This window comes from Neoarius graeffei, chromosome 16 (assembly GCF_027579695.1).
Source record: "Neoarius graeffei isolate fNeoGra1 chromosome 16, fNeoGra1.pri, whole genome shotgun sequence".
Taxonomy (NCBI): Eukaryota; Metazoa; Chordata; class Actinopteri; order Siluriformes; family Ariidae; genus Neoarius; species Neoarius graeffei.
Window position 1 is genome coordinate 30,646,092 of NC_083584.1, and position 7,813 is coordinate 30,653,904.

At 41.3% G+C, this 7,813-nt stretch overlaps 1 protein-coding gene across 4 annotated transcripts in view; it reads right to left on the reverse strand.

Moving 5' to 3' along the window:
- elmo1 (engulfment and cell motility 1 (ced-12 homolog, C. elegans)) overlaps positions 1-7,813 on the reverse strand; it is a 202,476-nt gene that overhangs the window by 67,528 nt on the left and 127,135 nt on the right. The window lies entirely within an intron of this gene.

Here is a 7,813-nt window from a genome sequence, read left to right on the forward strand (position 1 = left end):
CCCTGTGTCCGCGTGGGTTTCCTCCGGGTGCTCCGGTTTCCCCCACAGTCCAAAGACATGCAGGTTAGGTTAACTGGTGACTCTAAATTGACCGTAGGTGTGAATGTGAGTGTGAATGGTTGTCTGTGTCTATGTGTCAGCCCTGTGATGACCTGGCGACTTGTCCAGGGTGTACCCCGCCTTTCACCCGTAGTCAGCTGGGATAGGCTCCAGCTTGCCTGCGACCCTGTAGAACAGGATAAAGCGGCTAGAGATAATGAGATGAGATGAGATCTCAAACAAGTTAAGAAGGCAATAAATTGCACTAATTCACTTTTGACGAGGCACCTGTTAATTGAAAAGCATTCCAGGTGACGACCTCATGAAGCTGGTTAAGATGATGCCAATAGTGTGCAAAGCTTCATCAAGGTAAATGCTGGATACTTTGAAGAATCTAACAATTTTTTGTTTCCCCACATAATTCCATATACTGTACAACCCCGATTCCAAAAAAGTTGGGACAAAATACAAATTGTAAACAAAAACAGAATGCAATGATGTGGAAGTTTCAAAATTCCATATTTTATTCAGAATAGAACATAGATGACATATCAAATGTTGAAACTGAGAAAATGTATCGTTTAAAGAGAAAAATTAGGTGATTTTAAATTTCATGACAACAACACATCTCAAAAAAGTTGGGACAAGGCCATGTTTACCACTGTGAGACATCCCCTTTTCTCTTTACAACAGTCTGTAAACGTCTGGGGACTGAGGAGACAAGTTGCTCAAGTTTAGGGATAGGAATGTTAACCCATTCTTGTCTAATGTAGGATTCTAGTTGCTCAACTGTCTTAGGTCTTTTTTGTCGTATCTTCCGTTTTATGATGCGCCAAATGTTTTCTATGGGTGAAAGATCTGGACTGCAGGCTGGCCAGTTCAGTACCCGGACCCTTCTTCTACGCAGCCATGATGCTGTAATTGATGCAGTATGTGGTTTGGCATTGTCATGTTGGAAAATGCAAGGTCTTCCCTGAAAGAGACGTCGTCTGGATGGGAGCATATGTTGCTCTAGAACCTGGATATACCTTTCAGCATTGATGGTGTCTTTCCAGATGTGTAAGCTGCCCATGCCACACGCACTAATGCAACCCCATACCATCAGAGATGCAGGCTTCTGAACTGAGCACTGATAACAACTTGGGTCGTCCTTCTCCTCTTTAGTCCGAATGACACGGCGTCCCTGATTTCCATAAAGAACTTCAAGTTTTGATTCGTCTGACCACAGAACAGTTTTCCACTTTGCCACAGTCCATTTTAAATGAGCCTTGGCCCAGAGAAGACGTCTGCGCTTCTGGATCATGTTTAGATACGGCTTCTTCTTTGAACTATAGAGTTTTAGCTGGCAACGGCGGATGGCACGGTGAATTGTGTTCACAGATAATGTTCTCTGGAAATATTCCTGAGCCCATTTTGTGATTTCCAATACAGAAGCATGCCTTTATGTGATGCAGTGCCGTCTAAGGGCCCGAAGATCACGGGCACCCGGTATGGTTTTCTGGCCTTGACCCTTATGCATAGAGATTCTTCCAGATTCTCTGAATCTTTTGATGATATTATGCACTGTAGATGATGATATGGTCAAACTCTTTGCAATTTTACACTGTCGAACTCCTTTCTGATATTGCTCCACTATTTGTCGGCGCAGAATTAGGGGGATTGGTGATCCTCTTCCCATCTTTACTTCTGAGAGCCGCTGCCACTCCAAGATGCTCTTTTTATACCCAGTCATGTTAATGACCTATTGCCAATTGACCTAATGAGTTGCAATTTGGTCCTCCAGCTGTTCCTTTTTTGTACCTTTAACTTTTCCAGCCTCTTATTGCCCCTGTCCCAACTTTTTTGAGATGTGTTGCTGTCATGAAATTTCAAATGAGCCAATATTTGGCATGAAATTTCAAAATCTCTCACTTTCGACATTTGATATGTTGTCTATGTTCTATTGTGAATACAATATCAGTTTTTGAGATTTGTAAATTATTGCATTCCGTTTTTATTTACAATTTGTACTTTGTCCCAACTTTTTTGGAATCGGGGTTGTACGTTCCATGTTTAATTTCATAGTTTTGATGTCTTCAGTATTGTTCTACAATCAGGGTTTGAATTATCTTTAAAAAAAAAAAGGGAACGGTGCATGGACGTGGCGAGTAAATATATAAATAAATAGCCTAATAGCCTAACAGGTGCGCTTTCCATGAATCAGAGGTTACGTAATTCATTTGGCTATACTTACATACACACAGAGTTGTCTTTTTTATTCTTTTTTTTTTTTAAACATATTGGTTTTTCTATTTTCCTATAGCCTACACTTTAAACAGAGGAAGAATGCATTCTACTAGTAGAAAGTAAAAGCCATTCTCTTACCATCACACAAACAAAACAGACTAAAGTGGTCTGTTTTCAGCAGGTTGTGGTCGTGACCTCTTTCTTGAAAACTTAACCAATGAATGAAACCAAGGTCAACGGGTCTTCTTCTGAAAGGAGTAATGTGTGTGTGTCTGTTGACATTCAGAAGCTCCCAGAAGGATAGTTTGTGCGCATGGTGTCGTGGTGGTGCTGCATTCACCAGAGTATGCACCTCGTTGTAATGCGTTCTTTTGGAAAACATGTTTATTCTTATTATTATTTAAGGCTATTTGTCTATCTTTAACGTAAATATTACTCAGTATATTGAAGGAAAATGAGCTTTATTTGTGATTAAAATATAACGATACTGCATTTTTATACACCCCCACAGATATAGGATTTTACTGCTTTCATGGGAGCCAGTTCTCACTCTATGGGAGCTCAGCTCCTACTGACTCTCACGTAATTCGAACCATGTCTACAATGTAGAAAATAGTCACCATACAGAAACTCCTATGAATGAGTAGGGGTGTCCAAACTTTTGACTGGTACTGTATTTGTAGGCAGAAATCAAGTTAAAGAAAAACTAGCAGTGTTTTAGTCCACAACAATACTAGTCCTAACAGCAGACCATAAAACATGGCTGTATGGTAATGACTGAAATGATAATTATTTTGCTCAATATTAATCCATTCATTATCTGTAGCCGCTTATCCTGTCCTACAGGGTCGCAGGCAAGCTGGAGCCTATCCCAGCTGACTATGGGTGAGAGGCGGGGTACACCCTGGACAAGTCGCCAGGTCATCACAGGGCTGACACAGAGACAAACAACCATTCAAGGTCAATTTAGAGCCACCAATTAACCTAACCTGCATGTCTTTGGGGGAAACCGGAGCACCCGGAGGAAACCCACGCAGGTACAGGGAGAACACGCAAACTCCACACAGAAAGGCCCTTGTCGGCCGCTGGGCTCGAACCCAGGACCTTCTTGCTGTGAGGCGACAGTGCCAACCACTACACCACCGTGCCGCCATGCTCAATATTAAATCTTTGATTATTCATCACAATTACCTGGCTAATGTAGGAACAAAATTATTTTGCTACTCTTCATATTGTATCATTTTCCACTACCGTTCAAAAGTTTGGGGTCACTTTGAAATGTCCTTATTTTTGAAAGAAAAGCACTGTTCTTTTCAATGAAGATCACTTTAAACTAATCAGAAATCCACTCTATACATTGCTAATGTGGTAAATGACTATTCTAGCTGCAAATGTCTGGTTTTTGGTGCAATAGGTGTATAGAGGCCCATTTCCAGCAACTCTCACTCCAGTGTTCTAATGGTACAATGTGTTTGCTCATTGCCTCAGAAGGCTAATGGATGATTAGAAAACCCTTGTACAATCATGTTAGCACAGCTGAAAACAGTTGAGCTCTTTAGAGAAGCTATAAAACTGACCTTCCTTTGAGCAGATTGAGTTTCTGGAGCATCACATTTGTGGGGTCGATTAAATGCTCAAAATGGCCAGAAAAATGTCTTGACTGTATTTTCTATTCATTTTACAACTTATGGTGGTAAATAAAAGGGTGACTTTTCATGGAAAAAACAAAACTGTCTGGGTGACCCCAAACTTTTGAACGGTAGTGTACATTAACAGGAAATTACTGCAATTTATAAATATATCATTTTGCATTAAAAGGAAATCAGCCCCCTCCACTGGAAATTATAAACAAGTTTTCTTTTAAGGGTCATTTAAATGTCACGTTGTGTCAGTCCTGCGTGCCTTGGCGTGTGCACCTGAAGGTGTGCCTCGGGCTGCGTGCGCGCCGTGAACAAGGCGCACCTGTTTTGAAATCGTGAACTATGTTGGGCTATTTAAGGACTGTGTCAAGCGTAATGCTACGCGAAGTATTACGCCGTGTCTAGTGTGTATACCGAGTCTTATTTCCCATTCCTGTTGATTTCTCGACTTGTGTTCTTGTCCTCGTTTTGCCTCCGACATCCTGTCCGCGCCTCGATCGACCTCTTGCATGTTATCCTGTTTATGACCTTGCCTGCTGATTCGCACTGTTTGCCGTTGTGTGCGTTTCATGCACTTTATGTTTAAATCACACTGTATGATCTTGAACACTTCTGCACGTACATCCGCCTCTCTCACGCACTCGGACATGTTGAGTCTACATTTTACATATTTTTAAAGTGCTAAATATAAACAGATTGATACCAAGCAAGTCAGAATGCGGTGTGAACTTATCGTAATTTTTTTTCTGTCTGAACGAATCAAATCGTCTTCACCATTATGATTTGGTCAAGTAAATAAAACAATGATATCTAACATTACCCAATTAGCTAACATGAGCTAAACTCTCCAGTATCACGAACGATGATTTTTCTTTAATTAAGGAAGCCAAGAACTGATTCATCTGTTCCTCTTCTCAAGATGGTCTATTTCCGTGAGCGATCCATTTTTAAATCTTATTTTAAATATTTATAAATAAATCATTTTATAAGAAAAATGAGTCTTGGCTGAGCAGTATGGGGCTTATCTAAGCTTTAAAAAGAAACGCATTACTGTTTAATGAAGAATTAGATCCAGCGTCCTCTGCCGTCTGAATTAAATTATTTTTGATGGAAAAAAAGAGTGGCTGAATGCAGAATCATGTCACAGCCCATGCCCGACAGCAATGTCTGTGGTAACCTCTGAGTTTAGTGCTGAGACTGTCATAAAGCACAGGTGCTGCCTTAAAAATAACAAGCATGGTTCTTTCCAGGAGCGGTGAGATGTTAATACCTCCTCCCTGCTTACCTGCCTTACCAAACGGAGGCTCGCATGATAAAATGCTTTGTCAGAGACAGAATCTTAGAATCATTCTCTCTCTGTGAAAGGACTGCACTATCGGCTGCCATGTGCCATAAATGAATAGAGTAATGAATGTATTGTGCTTGTGCTTTCCTTTTCCCCTGCAGATACATGGGGGGGGGAATCATACAATCCTGTGTGTGCACAGAGAATTTACCCAAGAGTGAAAAATCAATGCAAAAGGCCGCAAGAAAAATAATGCTTTTTGAGGAAATTGTTTTAACTACAGCTTAAAATACCTGACGCATCCATTCGTAAGACAGGACTGTGTATCAGAGCTATGTGATGGCCGAGCTCTCGTAAAAACAGAGCTCAGGCAGTGCACTCTTGTCTCCTTTTACTTCCTCTATAAACCTTCATTTATTTATTTATTCCCCCCTCGTCAACAGCTCTTCATAATAATCACACTTCTCCATGTTCACTTTATCTCCATTTATGTTCACTTCTCCTCTCCTCATTAAATGTGTAGTCTGATTGACAACCCAGCATAATAATCTGGACTACTGACCACTTTAAAGCCAGCTATAACGAGTGTCCAAGTTTTTGTACGTATATCTCATCTCATTATCTCTAACCGATTTATCCTGTTCTACAGGGTCGCAGGCAAGCTGGAGCCTATCCCAGCTGACTACGGGCGAAAGGCGGGGTACACCCTGGACAAGTCGCCAGGTCATCACAGGGCTGACACATAGACACAGACGACCATTCACACTCACATTCACACCTACGGTCAATTTAGAGTCACCAGTTAACCTAACCTGCATGTCTTTGGACTGTGGGGGAAACCGGAGCACCCGGAGGAAACCCACGCGGACACGGGGAGAACATGCAAACTCCGCACAGAAAGGCCCTCGCCGGCCACGGGGCTCGAACCCGGACCTTCTTGCTGTGAGGCGACAGTGCTAACCACTACACCACCGTACCGCCAGATTCCAATCAATGAAATAAAAAAATTGAGATTATTTACCATACTGTGTAATCCCCATATTTCGTAGCTGTAATTGTGTTGTTGAGACAGCGTACAATAGCAGGAATGCACGTGACTTCACTTTAGGCGGAAGTAACACGGTTCTACTGCCACTAAAACATATAAAAACTCCAGATCTAAAATATGAAAGAGCTGTTGTGCGACTGACTTTACAAATTGATTTTACAAGAAATCAGCGCTCTCTTTTTACACACTGCTGAAAGCTAAAGAGAAGAGAAGCAAATGGAGGTAGCACAAATGTTCATAAAAGTTTATTAAGAAAAGGCCTATTTGTTATTAACTTTTTTAATTATTAAATAAAAGGAATATTAGTCAATAGGCTCTTATATTTCAATACAATCTTTACAAAGTGTGGGCAAATTATTATTGTTGTTATTAAGAAAATGAAAAAAGTTTTTTTTTTAATTTAACAAAAGAAATATTTAAGTTGATAAAGAAGAGGAAAATAAACATTGCTGTGGCAGCGGGGGTAATGGACGAGCGTTGGCTGGTTCAATCTGCCTCCTCGCCGTTCACAGCCGACGCTCGACCACGTCGCTGCTGCCACAATTGCATTTTTTGGTAATAAAATTTTTAATTTAATTTTTTTTTTCAAAAAAAAAAAATCTAATCATGAACCCAATATTGTGAATCACCTCGAATCATGAATCAGACGAATTGTTCCATGCTTAAATGGAGGCATTCATAAAGGCAGTGAGTGGGAAAACATGTGATTAGAGAATATTTGTATCATATTGAGAAAGGAAGAGGCAAACCTTTTTCCATGATTATGGCCTTAATCTCATCTCATCTCTAGCCACTTTATCCTGTTCTACAGGGTCGCAGGCAAGCTGGAGCCTATCCCAGCTGACTACGGGCGAAAGGCGGGGTACACCCTGGACAAGTCGCCAGGTCATCACAGGGCTGACACATAGACACAGATAACCATTCACACTCACACCTACGGTCAATTTAGAGTCACCAGTTAACCTAACCTGCATGTCTTTGGACTGTGGGGGAAACCGGAGCACCCGGAGGAAACCCATGCGGACACGGGGAGAACATGCAAACTCCGCACAGAAAGGCCCTCGCCAGCCACGGGGCTCGAACCTGGACCTTCTTGCTGTGAGGCGACAGCGCTAACCACTACACCACCGTGCCGCCCTATGGCCTTAATATGCATGTATATTTGTCCATTTTTGTTAGATACGAGCATGATGTAAATAAATGGGAACCACAGTGAATAAATAGAACACAACAAAAGGAAAAAGATTCAGGACAAACTGAGTTTTAGCTTCTTATTAAAAACAGGTAAAGCATTTATTTAGGTTATTGGAAAACTAATAAATAGTAGGATCTATTTTTGTGTCAGCCCTGTGATGACCTGGCGACTTGTCCAGGGTGTACCCCGCCTTTCGCCCGTAGTCAACTGGGATAGGCTCCAGCTTGCCTCCTGTAGAACAGGATAAAGCGGCTAGAGATGATGAGATGGATTTATTTTTGTTGTGGAATTTGCTTTGTTACACAACTTCAGCTGGAAGACTCATGAGAGCCAGATAGAGACTAAGATGGGAGATGTTTGTCTGTTTCTCTACATTTTTA